At 45.5% G+C, this 22,750-nt stretch overlaps 2 long non-coding RNA genes across 2 annotated transcripts; one reads left to right on the plus strand and one right to left on the minus strand.

Annotated features, from left to right (window-relative positions):
- LOC145655486 (uncharacterized) lies at nucleotides 1-2,239 on the minus strand. The gene is made up of 3 exons (XR_014121610.1): nucleotides 1,447-2,239; nucleotides 1,023-1,109; nucleotides 1-858 (listed from the first exon to the last, which is right to left on the minus strand). It is a non-coding gene; the product is annotated as an uncharacterized LOC145655486 (long non-coding RNA).
- Nucleotides 2,240-11,909: 9,670 nt separating this feature from the next.
- On the plus strand, nucleotides 11,910-14,695 carry LOC145655485 (uncharacterized). Its single transcript, XR_014121609.1, has 3 exons — nucleotides 11,910-12,159; nucleotides 12,964-13,088; nucleotides 14,257-14,695. It is a non-coding gene; the product is annotated as an uncharacterized LOC145655485 (long non-coding RNA).
- The last annotated feature ends 8,055 nt before the right edge of the window (nucleotides 14,696-22,750 follow it).

Consider the following 22,750-nt stretch of genomic DNA (forward strand, 5'->3'; position numbering starts at 1 on the left):
CCAGATCAGAATAATTTAGGAACCCCAGTTGGACATGCGTGTTGGGAACTGAAGTTACCACGATGCAGATGTCTGAAAGGCTCTAATGCATTTACTTGCCCACTGCATATCAATTGATCTAACCAGTAATTTAAATACTTTTAAAAAAGACTTTAAATAACAGAAAAAAGAAACCAACTGCTCTCTAGTCCTGTTTACTGCTTGTTCTCCACTAAGGGAAGGCCTCCAAAGTTCCTGGGCCACCCAGGAGCAAAGCAACCATGTTCTCCAGGAGTTCAGGACCACCGACGCTGGTCAGCTCACGTCTCCTCCCCGCTCCTCTCTCCGCTTTCCGCTTTATTTATTGCCTAACCAAGTCATATTAATCCTGACATAATGCACGAATAAATCTTTGTCTGGGGACAAGCACACTTTTTTTTTTTCTTTCTTTCTTTCTCTCTCTCTCTCTCTCTCTCTCTCTCTCTCTCTCTCTCTCTCTCTCTCTCTCATATATATATATAAACTACAGGGGTCATTTTCACAACACAGAAAGTTTCATAATCAGGTCTATTATAGTTTCAAATAGTTTCATGACAACGTGCTAATTAACCCAAGAGAAAGCTGGATGTCACCACTGGAGACACTGGACTGACTCATATCATCTACATGTCTGATCTGTATTTTATTTCTTGGTCCAGATGCTGTTTTATCTGAAGAGGTGTGTGTCTCTGCTATGGCTGCAGCCCCATTGGCCCCTCCAGACGTGTCTGAACTTCACCATCACCCAGAACAGCTCACTGGAACCTGAGTGGTGAGCAGGTCGACCTCCAAGTGATGACGCACAAGCAGCAGCCGCACGGCTCCTGTGGGGAAAAGGGACTCCAAACACAAGCAAATCAAAGAAAATGGGACATATTTGTGTGACTGTGGAGGCAACGCATAGCTTTAATGACATATATAATAATTACAGGGAATGAATACGCTGTTTTGAAAATGGTGGTTTCAAATAAGAGAAAAAACAAACCGGTATAAAGGAGGCTTACTCTGTGGGCTGTTCATGTAGCCAATCAGCAGTCGGCACTTTTTTGGTCCATGCAATCCCAACACAGCCCTGGTAGACTGGGAATTATCTAACCGTGGAAACATTAATATTGACACAGAAGATCATTTGCTCTTATTTTGTCTTTGACCATTTTGCTGCCACTGAGTATCCTGGTGTCACATCTACTATCCCTCTCCCACCATTAACCCCATTAACCCCAACATTAATCCCAACATTAACCCTAACCCCAAAATGAACCCTAACATTAACCCCAACCTTAACTCTAACCCTAACCTTAACCCTAACATTAACCGTAACATTAACCCCAACCCTAACATTAACTCTCCCACCACCACTCTAACCCTAACGCTAACCCTAACATTAACCCTAACCCTGCCATTACTCTATTGAGCTCTGTCTTTCACCTGTTAGTCTCATTAGCGTCCCTCTTCTGCGCGTTCTCGTTGTCTTAGTAAAGGTTGGTGAGTTTGGTTTTGTTGGTTTGTGCCCAGAAACAGTTTGTGAGTTCTCGTCTCCGACGCGGTGACAACGCTCTTCCCGCTCTGGTTACTCGTGCCTGACCTCGTTTGTCCTGTTGACTTTGTACTGCCGCGTGCCGCTCTGATCCTCGTCCTCTCTCGTGACACCCGAGGACAGTCTGGTCCTTCAGCCAGTCCATGCGTGTCTTTGTCTGCATTAATGTTTGGTTTCACTGCGGGAAGAGTTCATTAGCCAGTGGTGTGTGGGACATTTAAATGAAGGCGATAGCCAAAACAGGAATAGGGTACTGATGACGTGACGCCACGTGCAGCCTGTGAAATTTTGGAGACATCAGTGACCAAAACAGTAAATGCACAAGGTTTGCACGTGCGAGCGGTATATCGCAGGACAACTCCGGTGGGAAATGATCTTGAGTGTGTGAATAAATGTTCAATCAAACATTTCAACCAATCAGTGAAGAGGTTACGCAGAGCTACTCGGAATAGCACGTGAACCGGACGCCTGAGCGGCACGCGATCAGTAACATTCAGAATGAACACGGTTGTAAAAATACGGTAAAAGTAAAAATCGGTAAATACGACTCGCTCGCGCTATCTGAGCAGGTGGTCGGTGCACAAGTTCCGCGCGCTTCACCTTTGAGACTCTGGAAGTGTCGCGCGTTCACCGGACGGGCCTGCGCGTGCCACACCGCCTCTCGCGCTTGGTGAGCTACACCACGTCCAGCCAAAGCATTTAAAGATCACAAACACGCTGAAGCTTTTCATACTTCATTTCTTCGGTGTCTGGGCAGTTGTTTGTTTGGAGTGTCCTGTTTGTTTCGCGGTGATCTGACTTAGAAACTGGGAAGGGCTTTTAGTATCAAGGGGGTTTTCTGTTTTGTTTTTCCTTCTTTCTTTGTGTGTGTGTGTGTGTGTGTGTGTGTGTGTGTGTGTGTGTGTGTGTGTGTGTACTACTTTCTCTGACTACCCAGAAACTGATTGTGAAAATGAAACTGCAAAAAATGTTAGTTCTTTTGAGAAATTAATCGGTTGGAGAGAATGTTTAGACCCATGTGTTTGAGTTCCTCAGATAAACTGCACCACCTGCTATATCAGTGTTCTGGTTTGGGTCTTTGAGTCATTTCACATTTCAATAATGCATTTTTGAATTTTTGGTCTTTGAGATATTTAAGTGTCTAGTCGCACCACACAGTTATTTCAGGAAATGTCTGTCTGAATCCAAGTGCTGAGGTCAGAATACATGGACAAACATCTCAACTCATTCTTCATCTTCACACACCTCTGTTAGGCCAGGAAATCTTTGGCGTGTATGTGTAAGATGTTGGAATGGGTCAGACAGGATTATGGCCATGGTGCCTGATGTATGGGTGTGTATGATGATGGCCAAGCAGTAAAGGTTGCAGTGCGGGGGTGTGTGTGTGTGTGTGTGTGTGTGTGTGTGTGTGTGTGTGTGCGTGCGTGCGTGCCTGCATGCAGCAGTACAACACTGTGTGTGTGTAGCAGTGTGGCAGGTTGCTCAGAGGCTGTAGTTCAGTCTCTGGTTGAATCACACATCAATCTCACATCTTCACCCGATCCAAGGATTGATTTTAAATTTTTTTTGCTTCTGATAATTTTAGCATTGTTACTCATGGTGGTGTTTTTTTTTTTTCAAAATGTGAATAGTCATCATCTTTAAAAAGGACAGTGATTCTTTCTTTCATGTTTACTTCAGTCTAAGAAAAGAGCTCAGAAGTGATGGGCAGCATCCCTTCATCATGGATTCACACACAACCTTGCTGGGCATCATTCCTGTTTTCTCAGTATTTCAGTCGCAGTAACTTGGACACATTAACCGTAATGTTTCTGCGTGATCAGTTCATCTTCAGAAATTCAGGCAGATGTGATTTGCTAGCCACGACCCCCCCTCTGGTCTGGTCACGTGATCTGTCTCCCCCCCAGATGTTCCAGAGAACGACCACATCTCTCCAGATGTGCCAGAGCTGTTGGTCCTTACAGTGATGAGCAAAGAGGATCCGATAGCAGAATGAGTCGTGGTAAAAACGTGACATAATGCTGATCAGAACGAACAGAGTTCAGTTGTCCGTCATCCCCGCTGACGTCTCTGCTGACACTGAACTGATGATTAATAATACATTAGCAGCAGATGTCATTTAGTTATTTTCTGAGAGTTATTTTCTGACTTTAGATCAGTCGGGGATGTGGTCACGGTTAGAAAAAACACACAGTGTACTCCGGGCTGGATTCTTGTGTGAACATGGAATGTGTTTTCTTGAAGGGATGCCAGGAAAGATCTGGCGACCGTCACAGATGTTGCAGATCATGGAAGGTTTCAGTTGTCATGAAATTCTGTGCTATCATTAAGTATCAGTCAAGGAATCTCATGTTGATGATTGAGTGCCGGCTGCTCAATGGTCTGATAGTCTCAGAAGTGCCATCAGCTAGTGCTCTGTACAGAAATGTGGCCCTGGCGTGATGGTGGCGCTTCCCCGTTCGACTGTGCCTGCATGATCACTGACCTCCACGGCTTCCAGCATGGAACTGTTACCAGCCACAACAAAGGTGGGACTAGCAATCGATGTCCACCAGGGAGCAGAGAACCAGTGCTCAGGGAACACTTTCAGCTGGCCTGTAGCTGCTTGTGTGTGTGTGTGTCAGGTTGACTGGTGCTGGTTGTGTGTGTGGTGATCAGGTTGACTCGTGTGTGTGTGTGTGTGTGTGTGTGTGTGTGTGTGTGTGTGTGTGTGTGTGTCTCTGTGTGGTGATCAGGTTGACTCATGGTGTGTGTGTGTGTGTGTGTGTGTGTGTGTGTGTGTGTGTGTGTGTGTGTGTGTCTCTGTGTGGTGATCAGGTTGACTCATGGTGTGTGTGTGTGTGTGTGTGCCAGGTTTGTCCTGCTTCTCGGAACAATGCTGCATTTGTCTAAAAGCTTCTTTCATGAGATGCTGTCTGGTTCACAGCCTGTGCAGTTAGATGCTCGTATTAAATGTTCTCTCAACACACGGTTCAATCCCATGTCTGTGTTCTGTGGTGAAATGTCCTTTGAGATCTGAATGCCTTTGCTCTCGCTGTGTCCTGCTGATTGTCAGAGATCAAACTCCGGGTTTTTTCCACACAATACTGGAATAATCTGTTTTACAGAAGATTGAGGCTGGTGGCTTGTGAACACTGGCCCTCACACCAGCCAGCAGTTCTCATTATGAGTTTGTTTCAGATTTCTCTCAGTACAGTTAATGGGAAGAAAAATCATGTTCATGAAAGATTCTTTTGAGTCTGAAGATTGAATTTTGAAAAGTTGTAAATTTTAGCTGATGTTGTTACACCGGTGATAATTCAGCTGTCAGTCTGTAACAGGGGCGTGTTTTTATGGACTGAGCTGTGAATACTAGTAAACGACATTTGAAATTAATGGAATTTTAAGGGGAAAACTGTTAGATTCAACTTAAGGTGATGTATGTCCACACTGGGTGAAATGAGGAAGAATTTCAGGATGATACTTTGTCCACAGTTTGTAGGTTCTCCTAACCCTCTCCCTCTCGTTCAGTGTCTGGCTCGTCTGTTCTGGTTGTTCCTCCTCACAGATCTGGGCCACGTTTCACTTATTCTGAGAAACACTCAGAGATACAGAGAAGCACGCACACTTTAATCAGAGATGCACTAGTGTGTATATAGAGAACAAAATCAATGAGTAGGTAGAAATGTGTAAATTTGAGTAAGTGGAAATATGTAAATGATATAGAAAGTGCAACATGTTCAGACATGACATGATATGTCGCCAACTCCAGGCCATATTTGACATGGCTTATCAACTATTTAAAAATAAACAAGATAGCAAAACATGAGAGCAAAAGAAAAATGTAGCACTACTAATTAACGGGGAGGTTATTTACAGAGAAGGGAACTGAATTGTAGGTAACTCTAACAATTCTTCCATACGAGGGACTCCCGAACGAAGCAGACAACTGTCTGTTCTGTGGTATGTTGGCCGACAGTATGTCACTAGGCCTAGTAGGCCTAGAGTTGATTCTAGATGTGACATGTACATCTGGAGCATATTATGGTTCTCTCTCAACATAAAGACCGAAGACGTTTTAGAGCCAGCAGAGCAGGACACGTGAGGCGGAAAATATCATTTACAGGCGTAGATATAGTGTGAAGAGGCAGGAATGAACCATTGGGTTCAGTGTGAAGAGGCAGGATTGCATTTACACTTACAGCAATTATCTGATGCTTTCATCAAAAGCGACTTACAATTCTGACTGAATACAATTTGAGGATTAAGGGTCTTGCTCAGGGATCCCAACAGTGGAAACTTGGCAGTGGTGGGACTTGAACTGGCAACCTTCTGATTACTAGTCCAGTACCTGAACCACTGAGACTCCACTGCCCTGAATGTGGCTGGTGATCTTGACCACCTGACTGGCACAGAAGATCAGAATAATGGATTACTGAAGAATACTTTATTCAACCAGAACAGAGCCAGAACATTTTCCAATGTAGGCATGGATATGCCAGATTTCTGTAGAGTTCAGCACTCCAGGATGACTGACTGACTTCTGAGAACATTTCACCACCAGATGTACAACCACTTATAAGCCCCCAAAACCAAAAGAGCATTTTTATACCTTCCTTCAAAGTACATTTTAAAAAATGCTGTGGAATTCTGGGACATTGGACAAATTATCCAAAGGTCAACCTGTAACTGAAAGACCAGGAAAAGCTGGCGGGATTAAATATGATTGACAGAGTACCACCCCAGTACCTCCCTCAGTACCACCCTGCATACCACCCCCTATACCATCCATACATTTACATTTACAGCGTTTAGCAGACGCTCTTATCCAGAGCGACTTACAAAAGTGCTTTGTCATTTCCTCATAGAATACATCCTAGTACCGTACGGTAGGTCAGAGTCCAACATACCAATGAACTAGAATACTGTAGAATACAGGGATGAATGCTGATACCTAGAAGTACACAAGTACATAGAAGTACATACCACCCCAATACTACAATCAGTACCACCCCAATACTACAATCAGTACCACCCCAATACCACCGCAGTAGTGGGCCTGGTGAGGTGAGTATCGGCGGCAGGACTGAGCCGCTGCTGACGCCGTGAGTGATGTTGGATACATCAGGAAGAAGTAAGATGGAGGTGAAAGTTAAAGTGCTCAGAATTGCACAGATCTCACCGGATGGTCCAATAGCTCAGTGACCTGAAACACACGGTTTAAAACCCCCATGGTGATCACGACTCAAAGACTCGGCAGGTCAGTAGTCCAACATGACGCCCACTGAACATAGTCTCCCTGACCTGAACGCAAGAATGAACATGTAAATATACCGGAACAGCAGGCACAAAATGGCAAAGCATTGTGGGAGGGGGAGGGTAAGGGGGTGGGGTCTGTCTGAGGAGCAGCGTAAAATGCTGCTCAGTTGTGCCAGCTGTCCACAAGAGGGCACAGATGATGAGTTTAAACCATTTTCTGCACCACACAGATTTTGGTGTTTTGTGATGACACACTTGTTGCAATTTTCCCACTGCGAGGAAGTCTTACTGGAAACCAGCAAGTCTTGCTGGAAACGTAATGTCTGCACCCTCAGAGCTGTTTCTTTGACTGCTAATCCATGAAGATCCATTATGAAAGCAACATCTAATCACTCTGCGTCTCCCTCGCACTGTGAAGCCCCTCACAGTTGGTATTGTAACTGTGCTTTACTGTGAACTTCGTAAAATAACTTGAAGAGGCTTGTTTGTTTTTGTTTTTCTGGTTTTAGGGGTTTTCGTAATTCAGTGTTTTTTCACTCTTACATTATTGGACGTGTCCGGTTCAAACACACAAAGGTCTGACTCCTCTGATCTTGCATTCTACACGCTCTGGTTTAAAGGTCAGTTTCATGTTGGTCTTCACAAATGTTAGGAGATGACGGGCAAGTTCTTGCGATTGCCTCTGCAGATTTTTAAACTCTGAAACCATCTGACAGCCATTTTCTTTCTAAAAGACATAAATGTGTGACTTGAATGGTCTCGTTTGCCATTGGTAGGAGGGTGTCGATGGTAATACTTTCTCTGCTCCAGACCATGAAGATGGCAAACACAGGACAGCTGCACAGACACTTGTGTGGGGGTCAGTCTTCCCATAATACCCTGCTGTCAGGGCAGAGAAGATGGCCATACAAAGGCGATATTTGCCCAGTCCATCCAAGCAGGAATTCTTCAGCTGATCTTTCCCATTGCTTGTGTGGGAGTGTTGAGCCTTCTGGAAGACAGCCATTTGGTGAAATCTACCTTTGTTGACCTGTGTGTGTGTGTGTGGGGTGGTTAGTTAAGACAATTCATTTTATGAAAAGCTGAGGACATCCATGAAAAAATTTATCCTTTGTTTAAAAAAATATTTTTTCTGCACTCCACATTAAACTATGCTGCTCTTTGCTTTTGGCTTATTTGGGGTAAATGTTTACTGAGTGATGGGAGGGTGAGCCAGGCGGAAGAGCTTGTCTGTTTTGAGTGAATATAGAGTGTGTTAACACACCTTCAGGGCAAGACTGGCTTTCAGATGAGAGCGCGGTCCAGTCCTGTCCAGTCACAGCCAGCTTGTGCTGTTTAAACACACACAACGCGCCGGCCGTGTCCACAGTACTCTTCTGCTTACTCCTGGCTGAGCTGCACTAGCGGGTTTCCGGGCCACGAGTTGCTAGGTTATGAGTTGCCAGGTTATGAGCGTGGACTGTTTGTTCCTCTTCACTGCTTAGGATGGTTGAGAACAGAAGAAGCTGGAGGTGTTTGAAGAAACAGATACCCCACCCCCCACCCCCGAGCTGGGTAAAGAAAAATGTTTGAAGGAATGACGCTTATAACAGCTTAAATGAAACAGATGGTGGTCTATTGAAGGGATGAGGTCAGCTGTCTCATCTAAGTTTCCACTGCTCCTGGCTGAGCTCCAACACAGCTCTGGGCCGCGGTACTGATCACTTATGTGGTTTTACAGTGAAAATCTAGAAATCGTAGAGTGTAGGTTGTGTGGTTGTGTGTGTTAGAGGTCAGGAGCAGATAGTGTGGAGCGGGGTTAGGGGTCAGACTCTCTCAGGGTCTGGAGGTCTGTAAAGTTCAAGGATGTTGTTGTTTAAATACGTTTCTGGAGGGCCAAAATTTGCACATCGAATCAGAGATGCAAAGAATGTTTACAGGTAATTTGACACTACTAGAATATTGTCATAAGGCAGATTATTGGCTGAATTATTAATAATTATTGTCTTCCAGACCTTCCACACATTTGGAAGGGTATCTCCTGTTTTTTCATATCCATTTTAACTTCCTGTGACTTCTTAGGGAAACCGTGTGGTTGCTAAACTCAGTGACTGTGTGTGTGTGTGTGTGTGTGTGTGTGTGTGTGTGTGTGTGTGTGTGTGTGTCAGTGTCAGTAGTGCTGGGACAGCAAGGTCCGGCCTCCTCGGGCTTCAGAGACCCATCTTACACACTTTGCGCCTATCATATCAAAGGCTTTAAATCAGTGTGAGAACCACATACCTGATTCATCTTCACCAAGGTGAATGTTGATCGCTCTGTATCTGGGTACGAAACCTCCAGGGTTGGGTTTCTAACCTCTGGGGTTGGGGATCTAACCTCCAGGGTTAGGGTTGTAACCTCCAGGGTTGGGTCTGTTTTCTGTTCCTGCTGGAGGAGGAACTTCCTTTAAAATGACTCTTCATGGAGCCAGTTAAAAGCAAGTATGCTATGAGGCTGGGGCCTGTGTTAACAAGGGGTTAAACTAACAGGGGGCGGAGAGGACGAGGTACTGGTTGACAGGATATGTGTATCGCCTTGTACTACACAGTAGAGAGTGAGCAGGAGGGGTGGGGCTAACAGTCAGCCAATCCTGAGTGAGGGCATTCACTCAGTCCGGCCTGAGTTCAGCTCTCATTGAGCACCATTGCTCTGTTGAGAGCCCGGTTTGCTAATTGCTTTGTTGGTAGCTGCCTCTGTAAACTCCCTCTTTAATAAATTGTAATAAAAATATGGAAATGTGATACTCCTGTCGGTTTCTCTGTACTTTACAAAACAGGAAGATTCCTGACAAGAAGCTCTCTGATTAAAATAAAGGCAAGAAAAGGTTGAGGTTGAAAATGAAGGCACAGTTATCGTTACTGGTGAATATGGCAGGATTTCAGGATAAACTGCCTTCATCCAGGTGGTGGGTGAGTGGGGGGTTTGCGGGCCTGACCCGTGTGTGTGGATTAATTCCAGCTGGACATGTTGGAGTTTGGGTCTGACTGTTTCCTGGGCCTTGGAGATGAGAGCCTGGAACAGCAGAGGTCACTCACCAGTCCAGGTGGCTGCGGTGTGTGAGGTGTGTCTAAGATCTCCTCTGGACGAGTAGTGGTGTGGAGGGAACTGCATGAGCAGCCAAAGGATGCAGCAGTTAAACAGTTAACACGGGTCTCTGAGGAGCAGAGCTTGATCCAGACTGTGGTCCTAACGGGAGAATTCTTTCACCAGGTCAGGCAATGGTGGATTATTTTGGAAGTGGTTTCATTCATTATGCCTGGAAAAGTCGATGTCCTGCGGCGTTTTCAAATCAGAGCGTCAGAGCAACTGGAAGGACACCTTCACGGTGTGACGTCTTTTTGTGGGCCATCACACGTCCAAACCTTTGGGAAGTTCTGGAGTTTGGGTTTCAACACAGACTGCTGCATGGCGCAGATCACGGCTGAGTGAGATCTGTAAAAGCGTTTTATTGGTTAGCTGACCAGCGGCCAAACACAACTTTTAAAACGTTCTGTTGTTTTTCTAGTTTAGTAATACGAATTTCTCAGGTATAGTGGAAAGACTTTTAAAAATCTTCTACACACTAAAGGTAAACGTGTAAATATTCATAAGAGGAAAAAGAGAACTCAGTGGCTTTTGTTAAAATCCTATCATGTATTATATTTTAAATGTGCCAAAGAAAGTTGCTTGTTGCTTTATGTGATTAGAAAGTCTTTCATCTGTCTTTTGGGTTTAGAGAATCGAGCGTTGTACTGCAGAGTCGTACAACCGTGTCCAGGTTGAAATCCTTGTTACTGTTCTTGATTGTTGCCTTGGTCACATTTTTTGTTTTGATTATTAGATTATAAGACAAATGTTGGCTCCCGTCAGAACTGTCGTGTTGACATCCGCATAGATCAGCAAGCATCTGACTGTCTGCTGATTACAGTACACACCTGTGGTCACTGGGCCTCAGTAGAGCTCAGAATAAACAACCAGCAGCTTTTAAAACTTTACTTCACCATTTCTTTACATTGTTTATAGAATAAGTAATTTACAGCTAATGATTGGGCCCCCACCCACACCTGCACCACCTGTGCAGTCAGCCTGCCTGCCCCATGGAGTCTGGGGATGTAAAATGCAAATCAGGAGTGTTGTGCTAAGGGCACATGAAGACATGTTGGCCAAGTTGAGCACACGTGTTGCTGCTGATGCGTCCTACTGGGCTGAATGTTCATGAAGCCTTCAAGGCGTCCACTGCAGGAAGCCATCTTACCCCCCCAACACACTCTCACGCTCACAGTGCCTCTTAGTCTTTGTGTGTGTGTGCTTATGTCAGTCTGTGGTTTCCTGTCGGACACTGAGAAGGACTTGCTTGTAAATTCCTGACTGCTGCTGTTCTAATTCTCTCAGTGTGCGAGACCGTCGTGTTAAACTGCGGCACCCTTGAGATTCTCGGCCTCAGATTTTGTGTGTTTCTCTTAGACAACAGTGTGTGAGAAGTCTGAGGGTGTAATTTGCCCTCAGGCGAGCAGTAACAGACCAAGGCTTCTGACAGCCCTCAGTGGGGCGCCACGTCGTCGACATTTCTTTAAGGCAACTGTTTTGGTTTTTGAATTTTAAATTTAAGAGCCTATTAACTGTGTTTGTCTCTCGAGAATCGCTGGAAATAAAATGTTATTCCATATTGGCCTTTGGGGAAGTCCTGAGAACTTCACTGTACCATCTGAGATCGTTAAGGAAAAGTCCTGTTTCTGAAAATTACCAGACCAGTTTGTTTGGGTTATGTCTGATGGGTTTTATTGTTAATTACAGTGCCACCATACGGAGTGTGTGGCAGCGCGTTCTCTCACTGTGTGCCGTGGTAACCCACACACCAGGCCACATGTCTTTTGGAACTAGTTACGGCTGGTCTAGGGTGTGGTGTCCATTGTCTCTAAACTCACTCTCATTTAGTTTGTGTTTGTGTGTGTGTGTGTGTGTGTGTGTGTGTGTGTGTGTGTGTGTTTAAGCGGTGATCATTGAGAATCTGACACTTTAACACTGAAGAATGATGTTAATGTCAACAAACAGCCACTCTGAATGTTGCCCCAGAAAGATCTCCCCAGAAGGATTTGTCAGACCGTGTCATTCTGTTTAACAGCTGCTCTTACAACAATATATCTGAGTTAACAGTGTGTTCTGGACATTTACAGGATTGTATTTGAAGGGCTCTTGGTTTGTTAACCATAAACCTTCTGCCTGTGCTCCAGCTGTGGGGGAGGGGCGGTTGGGCCCAGCTGGAGATACCCACCAGGCCGGAGACCTTTCCCTCTGGATTTGGATCTGATCTGAGACCAGCCGTTCCTGCTCATAGGCGTGTGTGGCAGAGAGATCTGGTTCTCTCCAGGGTGAGAGTTTGTCTGCTTAGCATAACTCGTCTCTGAGGTCTTTAAAAGCTAGTAGCACTGCCCAAGCTCTATGGAGTGATGGCAGACTGGATTGCTTTCACAGTAATCTCATAAATCATAACGTTTTTTAACGTGGCTCTGAACGGATTACTGAGAATTGGCCAATGAGGTTTCCAGATTCACTGAAACTGGCTGTAACCACCAGCATGTGTGTGTCAAGCAAACAGCGCGCTCAAGTGTAGTAATGTGTCCTTTTAACACGTGCGTTTATATGGGTGTTTCCCTCTGCTCACGGAGTCTGATGGACACATCTGTCTCCAGGAGGGAAAACATTCAGATTGCGGGAATCTTCTGCTGCAATGGTTGCGTCATAACAAAAGCCAAACAATAGCGGCTTGCTAACGATACGTTTTGGCCAGGGGCCGAGTGCTAGCTTTCCACGGGAGTGTCGGGAGGGCTAGTCTGCATCCCAGCCTGCAACCACGCACAGGGCTTCAAAATATTTCACCACCTGCCTCACAATGTCACGCGGGGCAGGAATATGAGGCCTGTTTGCCTGAGCAGGGCTTTATCGCAGGCTTCTGTTTGAGATCGCATGGGGAACTCGAGGTCGTGGCAGTCCCAATAAGACATTCCACGGCATGCCGGTATTCCATAGGAAGCTTCGAGCACACAGCCATGCACCTTTTCAAAATAAACCCGCTTGTTTACAGCACCCAACAGACGAAGGAATGTGGCAAATGTAGCCGCGTGCGCGATCTGATCACGGCCCTCACTTCTACCTGTCTGTCTTTTTCTTACAAGTCTTCCATGGGAGCAGGTCCATGCTGGGGGCGATCATGGTGATAAGGGAGCTCAGCTCCTGGAGCAGAGACAGCGCTGTGCACGGTGAATGTGTCGGTTGTTGGAGCTGCGGCTGGAAATAGACGGTAATTGCGTGTGTGTGGGGGGGTGTTGTGCGATGGTGACGGAAGCAGTTATTACTCTGTGGGAGACTCCCTGCAGACCTCCAGGATCCCGCCCGCCTCTCTTCCTCTGAACTGCCTTTCCGACCTTCCTGGCTGTAAGGGTCTTCTGCTTCCCGGGAGCGGGTGTTAGGAAGTTCACACTTATTTTAGGGCTTTTCCGTCGGTCTAAGTGCACCCCTGTGCTGTACGTACCCTGATATAAATTTTGATTTATGTTGTCTCTCTTCTGGTCTGTCAGATTGACAAAAAACATTATTTGGTCTTTATAAATTTGACTTTCTACAATATTACACAATGCATAATACTTTTTAATGTATTCCTTAATTCTTGAAAAAGAAAAGTAATTCAATATATCACTGTTACTACCACCACTAGCCTCCCTCTCTCTCTCTCCCCCCCTCTCTCCCTCACTCCCCCCTCTCCCTCTCTCTCTCTCTCTCTCTCTCTTCTCTCTGTCTCTCTCTCTCTCCCCCCTCTCTCTCTCTCTCTCTGTCTCTCTCTCTCCCCCCTCTCTCTCTGTCTCTCTCTCTCCCCCCTCTCTCTCTCTCTCTCTCTCTGTCTCTCTCTCCCCCCCTCCTCTCTGTCTCTGTCTCTCTCTCCCCCCTCTCTCTGTCTCTCTCTCTCTCTCCTCTCTCCTCTCTTTCTCTCTCTCTCTCCACCCCCCTCTCTCTCTCTTCTGTCTCTCTCTCTCCCCTCTCTCTCTCTCTCTCTCTCTCTGTCTCTCTCTCTCTCTGGGAGAGAGCGACCCCCCCCCTCTCTCTCTCTCTGTCTCTCTCTCTCCCCCCCTCTCTCTCTGTCTCTCTCCCCCCCTCTCTCTCTCTGTCTCTCTCTCTCTCCCCCCTCTCTCTCTCTCTGTCTCTCTCTCTCCCCCCCCCTCTCTCTCTCTCTCTCTCTGTCTCTCTCTCCCCCCCCTCCCCTCCCCCCCCCTCTCTCTCTGTCTTGCCAGTCCCCTAATATTTGACTCATTTCCTAAACAGAATGTCCAGTTGTGGGGTCTAAGTGTGCATATCACACTTCTGTGAGATCTGGTAGAAGGTGGAGGTGCAGGGGACATGTGCTTGGGTGTGGGAGCAGGCGGTGGAGGTGCTGAGGCGATTGGGACCCCGTGTTAACGGGTCACTTGTGACAGGCACTCACATCTGGAGAATGACGTTGGACACAAAGTCCTGAGTCTGGCTGACCGCACCGCCATCCAGCGTCGGAGGGAACACAGCGTGAAGTCATGCCAGGAAGGTGCTTATTTTCACAGACAAAACACCAGTTCACATTTACAATTGTGCGCGTATGCACATCGGCAGGGTGGGAGGTGTGTACCACGATGGATTTACGCTTTGTGGAGAACTTTGGGGTGCTCTCAAATTTAACAAGGTCCACGTAAAAAAAAAATGTATACAGGTGTGAATTTCAAGACATGTTTTTCTTCTTGGGGAGGGAGGGGTAGTGACCATGTAACTTAATAAATAATCACTATCTTCACACTTTCCAACCAATCTACTGTTCTTAATGTACACAGATCTAAACATACAGGGCACTGTGTTTAATAAGTTGCGCTCACTGACCGTGTCTAATTAGAGCGCGTCTCTGATCTGGACCTGCGTCACCCTCTTTCTGAGCACTGACTCACGTTTCTAGACCCGCCACGGCTCTCTGTAAAGCACCAGCTCACGTTTCTAGACCCACCACGGCTCTCTGTAAAGCACTGGCTCACGTTTCATGTTAGGGTTGGGGTTAGGGTCAGGGTCAGGGTTAGGGTTAGTGATGGGGTTAGTAGTGTTGTTGTTAGGGTCAGGGTTAGGGTTGGTGCTGGGGTCAGGGTTGTGTGTGTGTGTGTGTGTTGCCAATGGCAACCTTTATACCAATCTCTTAATGCCTTATACCAGTCTGCTGAAGTCTTATACCAGTCCAACCCAATGATGCCTGTGCCCTCATGACCACAGTAACAGGGGATTTTAAGAGCTCGTCTGTCTCTCTGTGAGCGAGCGAGCACCTGCCCGCCCCTGGACCTGGGCAGTGTTCTGCCCCCCCCAGACACAGGTAAAAGTCAGCACCATGTGGACCTTGTGTTCTGTCCCCTTTCTGTAAAATCGACACCATGTCCTCACTGGTTTAGACATCATAAAGACAAAACAAGTTGTTGTGTTCAACTTCTCTGACCTGCCTTTTCAAACATCCCAGGGACAGTGAGACAGTTAGTGCACAGGTGTGTTTGTTGGAGCTCATGCATGTTAACGTGTGTTTGTTGGAGCTCATGCATGTTAATGTGTATGTTTGTTGGAACTCATGCATGTTAACGTGTGTTTGTTGGAGCTCATGCATGTTAACGTGTATGTTTGTTGGAACTCATGCATGTTAACGTGTATGTTTGTTGGAGCTCATGCATGTTGTTAATGCGTGTTTGTTGGAGCTCATGCATGTTAACGCGTGTGTTTGTTGGAGCTCATGCATGTTAGCGCGTGTGTTTGTTGGAGCTCATACAGGCTGAAGACAAATAGGCAGTAATGCTAATAAACCAGCATGGACCACGGAGAGATACCACTTGCACGGGTTCCCTCTCTCCTGTCCTCTTTAACATAGATCATACATCAACCATATCCAGCATGACGTGTGCTGAGATTTTGTCTCCCCAAACACGTGAGTGGAAATATCGTCATAGTGGGAGATGCGACTTGATACCATATGAACTTGATTTCAAATTATACATTTATATGATGCAATCTGATTCCTCTTCGTAGACTAAATCATTATGACAATTCCAGCAAAAACGTTTACATTTCAGTTTCAACTCAGAATAAACTATAACTCCAGCCAAGCCACTTTGACAGTGTTTTTTTTAGCGCTGCATGATTGAAAACTGTTAAAGGATTACTGTCATATCTCTGTCCACACAACAGTGGTGGACGTGTTCCTGAAGACTTTGCGATACAGATAGTCTCAGTGTGAGTGTACACACTCCTCAGCCTTGTCCCTGTAATGTAGATGTGCAAGTGTGTATCGTGTAGGTCTCTAACCCTAACTCACTCACTCACTCTCTTAACCCCTCTAAACTCACTCTCTCTCACTCTCTCTAACCCTAACTCACTCTCTCTCACTCACTCTCTTTAACCCTAACTCACTCTCTCTCTCTCTCTAACCCTAACTCACTCACTCACTCTTTAACACTAATAGATAGCTAACTCTCTTTAACTCTAACTCTCTATATAAATATCTTTAACCCTAACTCACTCACTCACTCTCTTTAACCCTAACTCACTCGCACTCACTCTCTTTAACCCCTAACTCACTCACTCTCTTTAACCCTAACTCCTCACTCACTCCCCTAAACTCACTCTCACTCTCTCTAACCCTAACTCACTCTCACTCTCTCTAAACTAACTCACTCTCAATCCACTCTCTCACCCTAACTCACAGCTCCACTCCTCTCTAACCCTATCTCTCTCTCCTTTAACCCTACTCACTCTCACTCACTCTCTTTAACCCTAACTCTTCTCTCTCACTCACTCTCTCTCATACTCTTTCTAACCCTAACTCACTCTCTCACCCTCTAACCCTAACCTTTCTCTCTCTCACACTCTCTCTCTTTAACTCTAACTCTCTCTCACCCTCTAACCCTAAATCTGTCTCTCTCTCTCTCTCTTTAACCCTAACTCACTCTCCACTCTCTACCCTAACTCACTCTCAGTCACTCTCTTTAACCCTAACTCTCTCTCACTCACTCTCTTTAACCCTAACTCTCTCTCTCACTCACTCTCTTTAACCCTAACTCTCTCTCTCACCCTCTAACCCTCTCTCTCTCTTTCTCACTCTCTCATACTCTTTCTAACCCTAACTCTGTCTCTCTCACTCTCTCTCTCTTTAACTCTAACTCTCTCACCCTCTAACCCTAACTCGTGCTCTCTCTCTCACCCTAACTTTCTCTTTCACCCTCTAACCCTAACTGTGCCTCTCTCTCACCCTCTAACCCCAACTGTCTCTCTCTCTCTCTCTCACACCCTGAGTGTTTTTTCTTGAAATAAGCAATTAGCCCTTTGAATTGATGGATTGCTACAGACTCTACTTATTCCCATCCCCTAAAAGAGAGGGGAGAGAAATCAGAATACATTTTCCCAAACCCACCATTTGAAACTTTCACCTACTTCATCAGTGTTGCAGCTCATTGGCGAACAGAGGGCACAAGGCCACTAGGCTTCAACTTTTCAGCTTTTCTGAGTGCTGGGATTGGCCATCCTGCTAACACTGAAGGCCAGGAAAGGTGAACAGATGTGGAGAGGTGTGAGGTGTGAGGTGAAGCTGCTCTTCTGGAGTCCCAGAAACCTCCTGGTGAGTTGTTTGTACAAGAGGACACACACAGATGTAATGGAGCTGTAAGTAATCAAATTGGTGGTGTGGTGCGTCGGTCTTCCATGGTGTGTAACCCGTTACTGTGGTGGGAGTTGAGCTGGAATGCTAAGATCATCCATCTAGAGCGCAATAACGCGTGCAGATTTCCACAATCATTCCTTTATTTGCAAACAGTAAGGCGGCGGCAAAAATTAGGAATACAGGGAATTCCCACTCTTGCATGTTTTTGTTGAGAGAATGATGTTTCCAGTATCACCCTGCAGTGTCCGGACGTCATGCTGCAAGCGCGGATTCCTGCCAGGAGCCTGTGTGATGTTGGGATTGTACCAGCAGCGCTGGTGCTAACGGAGTTCTGCCCAAACCCAGACCTGCACTTCAGATTCAACTCCAGTCCCACAGAAACCACAGAGCTCAGAGCTGTGTGTAAGCAGGCAGCGAGTTTAGTTTGTTCTATGTATGAAATATAAACACTGCTGCAATAAAACCATAATACAAATAAAGATACAAGTGTGCGTGGCTGTGTGTGCATGGCTGTGTGTGTGTGTCAGAACTAAATCCAAGGTGAGTCCTGGAGATCTGGGATGGTGTTTCCTGACACAACCAGTGAATGTTTAGTGGTTGCTCTCAAAATACAGAAACTCTGCTACCCAACGACTGGATCTTGAGATCAAGACTGCGATCCCTTTATGCAGCAACATCACACTGGGGGTCTGGGGGTCATTCCTGCCACATGATGTAATATGCAGGGTGCCATGCTGCTATGATATCACTCTGCTGGTTTGCTCTGCTCATTGTGTAAGATTATAGATGTGTTGAGTCTGTACGCGTCTTGCGTCATGTTGATGGACCCCCTGCCCCTTCGTCACCCTGGGTTGCCGTCTGTCCCCCTGCAGTCTTGTTATGGGTGGGCTTGTTGCTTTGATAATGGGCAGTTCTGCTGCGTGACACACAGAGTAAGGAGAAAGGCGTTAACAGTCTCCAGGAAGATTTAAGGCGTAACTCTACAGCGTCGGATTCTCTGCTCAGACGTTGTGACAGGCTGTCTGCTCTCACTTATGGAAAAACACGGCCCAACGTCATGTGTGTGATGTCTTTGGTGTGGTTATAGCCAATGTGGCTTGGCGCCTCCTCTAAGTTACAGACGTGATATGCCATGTTTTGATTGGAAAGCAGCGGTATTCTCTCAGCACTGTGTGTGTGCAGTGAATCTGTCCACATGGCTGGAGGATTTTATGCCCAATTAGCCTACTGCTAAACTATTGTAGTTACTGTACTTTCAAGTCATACGGAGGCCCAGTACAGTTTGCCTGCCTTAAAGAGCCAGTGACTCCCCCACTCTTTCTTTCTTTCTTTCTTTCTTTCTCTCCTTTCATTTCATTTCATTTCATTTCATTTCATTTCATTTCATTTCAACCAAATGGTCTTTGGCTGAGTCTCATGTAGATGTTGTTAATGTTGACGATGAAAAGGATGTCGTAGTTACCATGGTGATGAAATAGCCTCTCTGCATCCATGTTTAGTCGTTCTCTGGCGATCAGCGTAGATATTTTGTGGCCCTTGTATATTAGGTTTTAGAGTCCTGTGGATCTCCAGATGTTTGTGGACCGCCTGAGTTTGACATTATTGTTTGACTGAATGGGTTTATCTGAAGATCTTGGTGGATGTTGATCTGTCTGAACTGTTCTACAGAACTGGGTCAACACTCCCTGCTTTAAGTCTGTTCTATCAAACGACTGACATCCCATGTGCTTCCTGTTGGTTATCCTCCTTGCTATGTTCATGAGGACCAGAATTCCTCTCAAGGATGAGCAGCATAAGGTTTTCACAGCCTTATCAGAACATGGACCTCATCCTTAGTCTGTACACCAGCTGTCTTGGCCAGTCCAAATATGGTCATTGGTTTGGGAGTGGCAGCTGTAGATCTGCGTACTCACACTGTCATGTCCCCCATATCTAAAGTTGTGCAGTTAGGAGGACATTTGTTTTGTTATTTGGGATGTAATGAAGTTAAGGGTCCGTAACCATTTTAGTAAAAACGAATCACCAGGGTGAAAGGGGCCTCCAAAATCCAAACTTTAAAAACTCAACGTTTAATAAGGCATGTTTTTCCCAGACTTGTAACAGAATAAGTGACCCTAAAGCTAGGATCCCCAGAGAGTAAAAATTGAAATTTGTTTGGTTTTTTGCTGGTTTTTGGGTTCCACAATTAACATTAAATAAACACTAGAAAACATAAATTATCATTATTATCTCACTGCTTAATGGTGCGCTGTCTTTCAAGTGTTAAAATCCATTTAAAAATGACATATACAGTTCACAGTGCAAAAATAAATAAATAAATAGACATTTGACCACCCAAAAAAGGCACCAGTGTTATTGAGCCACACACTCCTGGTGACCTTTAGTGTGTGCTCAGGCACACGCTACCTGCCGTGACTGTACACGTGACAGGAAGAGATGGCACACGGCTTGCAGCGCTCTGGTTGTGGGGCCCAGATGGCCTGTTCATCTGCACAGCACTCTGAGGTCAGGAATCATCTCGGCCAGGAAATCTGAGAATGCTGGGAAGCTCCAGGAAACTTGCTGATTTGTCCAGCAGGATCAGAGTTTCAGATGTAGAAGCCGGGACCAGATCACTAAGAGTAATGAGGATTCTGGAGAAATGATGTGCTTAGAGTGCTAATCTGGAGTTATTTCTACACATATCCATCCTATCCTGTACAGACTTTGTCACAACGTGTGTTATAAGTGGGTATTTACTGTGCTATAACGTTGGTGGTAACAGGAATTTCACCATTGGTGTGATGTCTACACACACACATCTCTATTCATGTAGATCTACTCTGATTTTAGATTGCAGAAATTTGAATGTGATTCCTATGAAAGTCCTGTGGGAGTCTAGGGAATGTTTGTGGATACAAGATGGGATGGTTTGTTGGGGTTGGGCTTAGGGTTAGGGTTGGGGTTTGAGTTGGGTTTATGGTTAAGGGTTAGGGGTTGGAGTTAGGGTTAGGGTTCTGGTTGGGGTTATGGTTAGGATTGGCAGGGTTGTGGTTAAGGTTGGGGTTAGGGTTGGGATTATGGCTAGGGTTGAGGTTAGAGTTAAGGGTTAAGGGTTTGAGTTAAGGGTTAAGGGTTTGAGTTAAGGATTACGGTTAAGGGTTAAGGCTTAGGGGTTAGAGTTAAGGCTTAAGGTTAAGGCTTAAGGTTAAGGGTTAGGGTTAAGGGCTCTTTCAGAGGTGGTCACTCTTTTTCTGTCTCTTGTCTGTGTCTGTAAGGTTCCCCGTGTTGGTGGTTCAGCCCTGGTGTATTGCTGGAAACCCTTTCAGCAGTCTGACCAAGAGGGTGTCTGATGCTTTCCTGCAGACCTCCAGTTTAACATTCACACCTCTGAAGCTTGAAACTAAGAGCTGTCTACCCTGGCCAGAATTCAGCATCTGTACAGATGTACAGCAGACTCTGGTCTGCTCATCCGCCTTTGATCTTTAATCTACTGGGATGACGAGTTTTTAAAACTCAAACCAGTTAGGTCACATTTTCTACCTAAATTTAAACTTGATTGCTTAGATTCAGTCACAATCCAGACATGATGAATGACTGAAGACTCAAGTAGGAAAAACACTCATATGAGATATTCTGAACGTTGACATTCAGTAGACTGAAGTTCCCTTCTCAACCCAGCCAGTGTTTTCTGAAATATACTGAACTCTTAGTGAGCAGTCACTCTGATAGACTGTGGTCAGGGCATCACGATGGATGCTCAGTGGACGAACATTAAAGGAGGACGCATAGTGTATATCAAGGTTTTTTTTTCTTCATCACACTTTCAATAGTTTAAAAAGACCAATTTTCCTGCAGGTTTGAAAGAGTCTTTGCTGTGTCAGCGAAGACGGAGGCTGATGGCATTATGGGACTGGCCCCTGCAAACAGTGTGAGCCTTTGATGTTGCCTCTGGGTATTTTTATAGCTGACAGATCAGAGCCGAATGAGCACGGGATCCTTTGATGCATTGGGTAAACTACAATTTTCAGGACTGAACCTCAACATTGTACAGACTCCACCAAAACACAGGTCATGTTCTTAACCTCTAGAGCAACACATTCACTGCACTGTTGCCAAAGATTGTCTTGGGCTTTAAAACTTCACTGAAAATTGTAGACGTATCAGAAATGCAGTTGAAGGGCTGTGGTTTACTAAATATAAAATGAGTGTCAGGTTTTATGGGCTAGTGGTGTTAAGGTAATTTTTAACGTTCCAGCGCTCAGCCCTGAGGCCATAACAGTTTCTAAAGCTTCCCCACAGTGTCCTCTAACAATGCAGGGACAACAAAACATGGGTTATTGGATCCTGATTTATAGTGATAACATCTACCAATAAATCAGATGACAAAGAAAGGAATAGAAACGGTTATTGTAGAGTAAGAATGAAACATTTGGAGAGGCAGTGTGCATCCCCTGGTCCTGATAGCTGTGCACTTTCTTCTGTTTCTCTGTAAGCAGAAGCTCCTGAAGGATGAGAGATGGTTAATTTAGGCCTTTGTCCCTTTAAGAATTGGCTCCGCCCACTGCAGAGCCACTGCCTATTTGTTCCAGTTTCTGCTCATCTTCTGGAGGCATAAACCCCTGCAGCATGGTGGGACAGTGAGTGGTGTATGCTGGGCTGGCTGCCTCCTGGGGAGTCACACCAGTGTTACGCTTCATTCTGAGGAGTTTTGATGGTGAGAATCGGGTCGGTGAGGGGCTCATCCGTTTGGGGGCCTAAAGACCACACCATTATCAGCACTGCAGTAAATTCTGCAGAGACACATGTCCCTGGAAACCCAAGGCAAACATTCCAGTGAGAACCTTGGGCCCGCATGCTCGCTGAAGGTTAGACATGGACCCAAGTCTTCACAAGTCTTCTCTGCTCTGTTTGCTCATTGTAAATCATGAGTGGCACTCTTCCCATTCTCACACACTCTGGGGAGGGTGGGGAATAAACCAGCAGATATGAAGGTAACGTTAAACAGTAACGTAGGTAACGTTACAGTTACATTAAACAGTAACGTAGGTAACGTTAAAGGTACATTAAACAGTAACGTAGGTAACGTTAAAGGTACTGTTAAACAGTAACCTAGGTAACGTTAAAGGTACATTAAACAGTAAAGTAGGTAACGTTAAAGGTACTGTTAAACAGTAACCTAGGTAACATTACAGTTACATTTAAACAGCAGTACCAGTTTTCATGACAACGGCAATGCATGGCGACATACTGATGATTGTGGAAAAAGTGCAGAATGTTCCAAG

The sequence above is a fragment of the Electrophorus electricus genome, unplaced genomic scaffold, assembly GCF_041902795.1.
Source record: "Electrophorus electricus isolate QZ-2024a unplaced genomic scaffold, ASM4190279v1 Scaffold257, whole genome shotgun sequence".
Lineage (NCBI taxonomy): Eukaryota > Metazoa > Chordata > Actinopteri > Gymnotiformes > Gymnotidae > Electrophorus > Electrophorus electricus.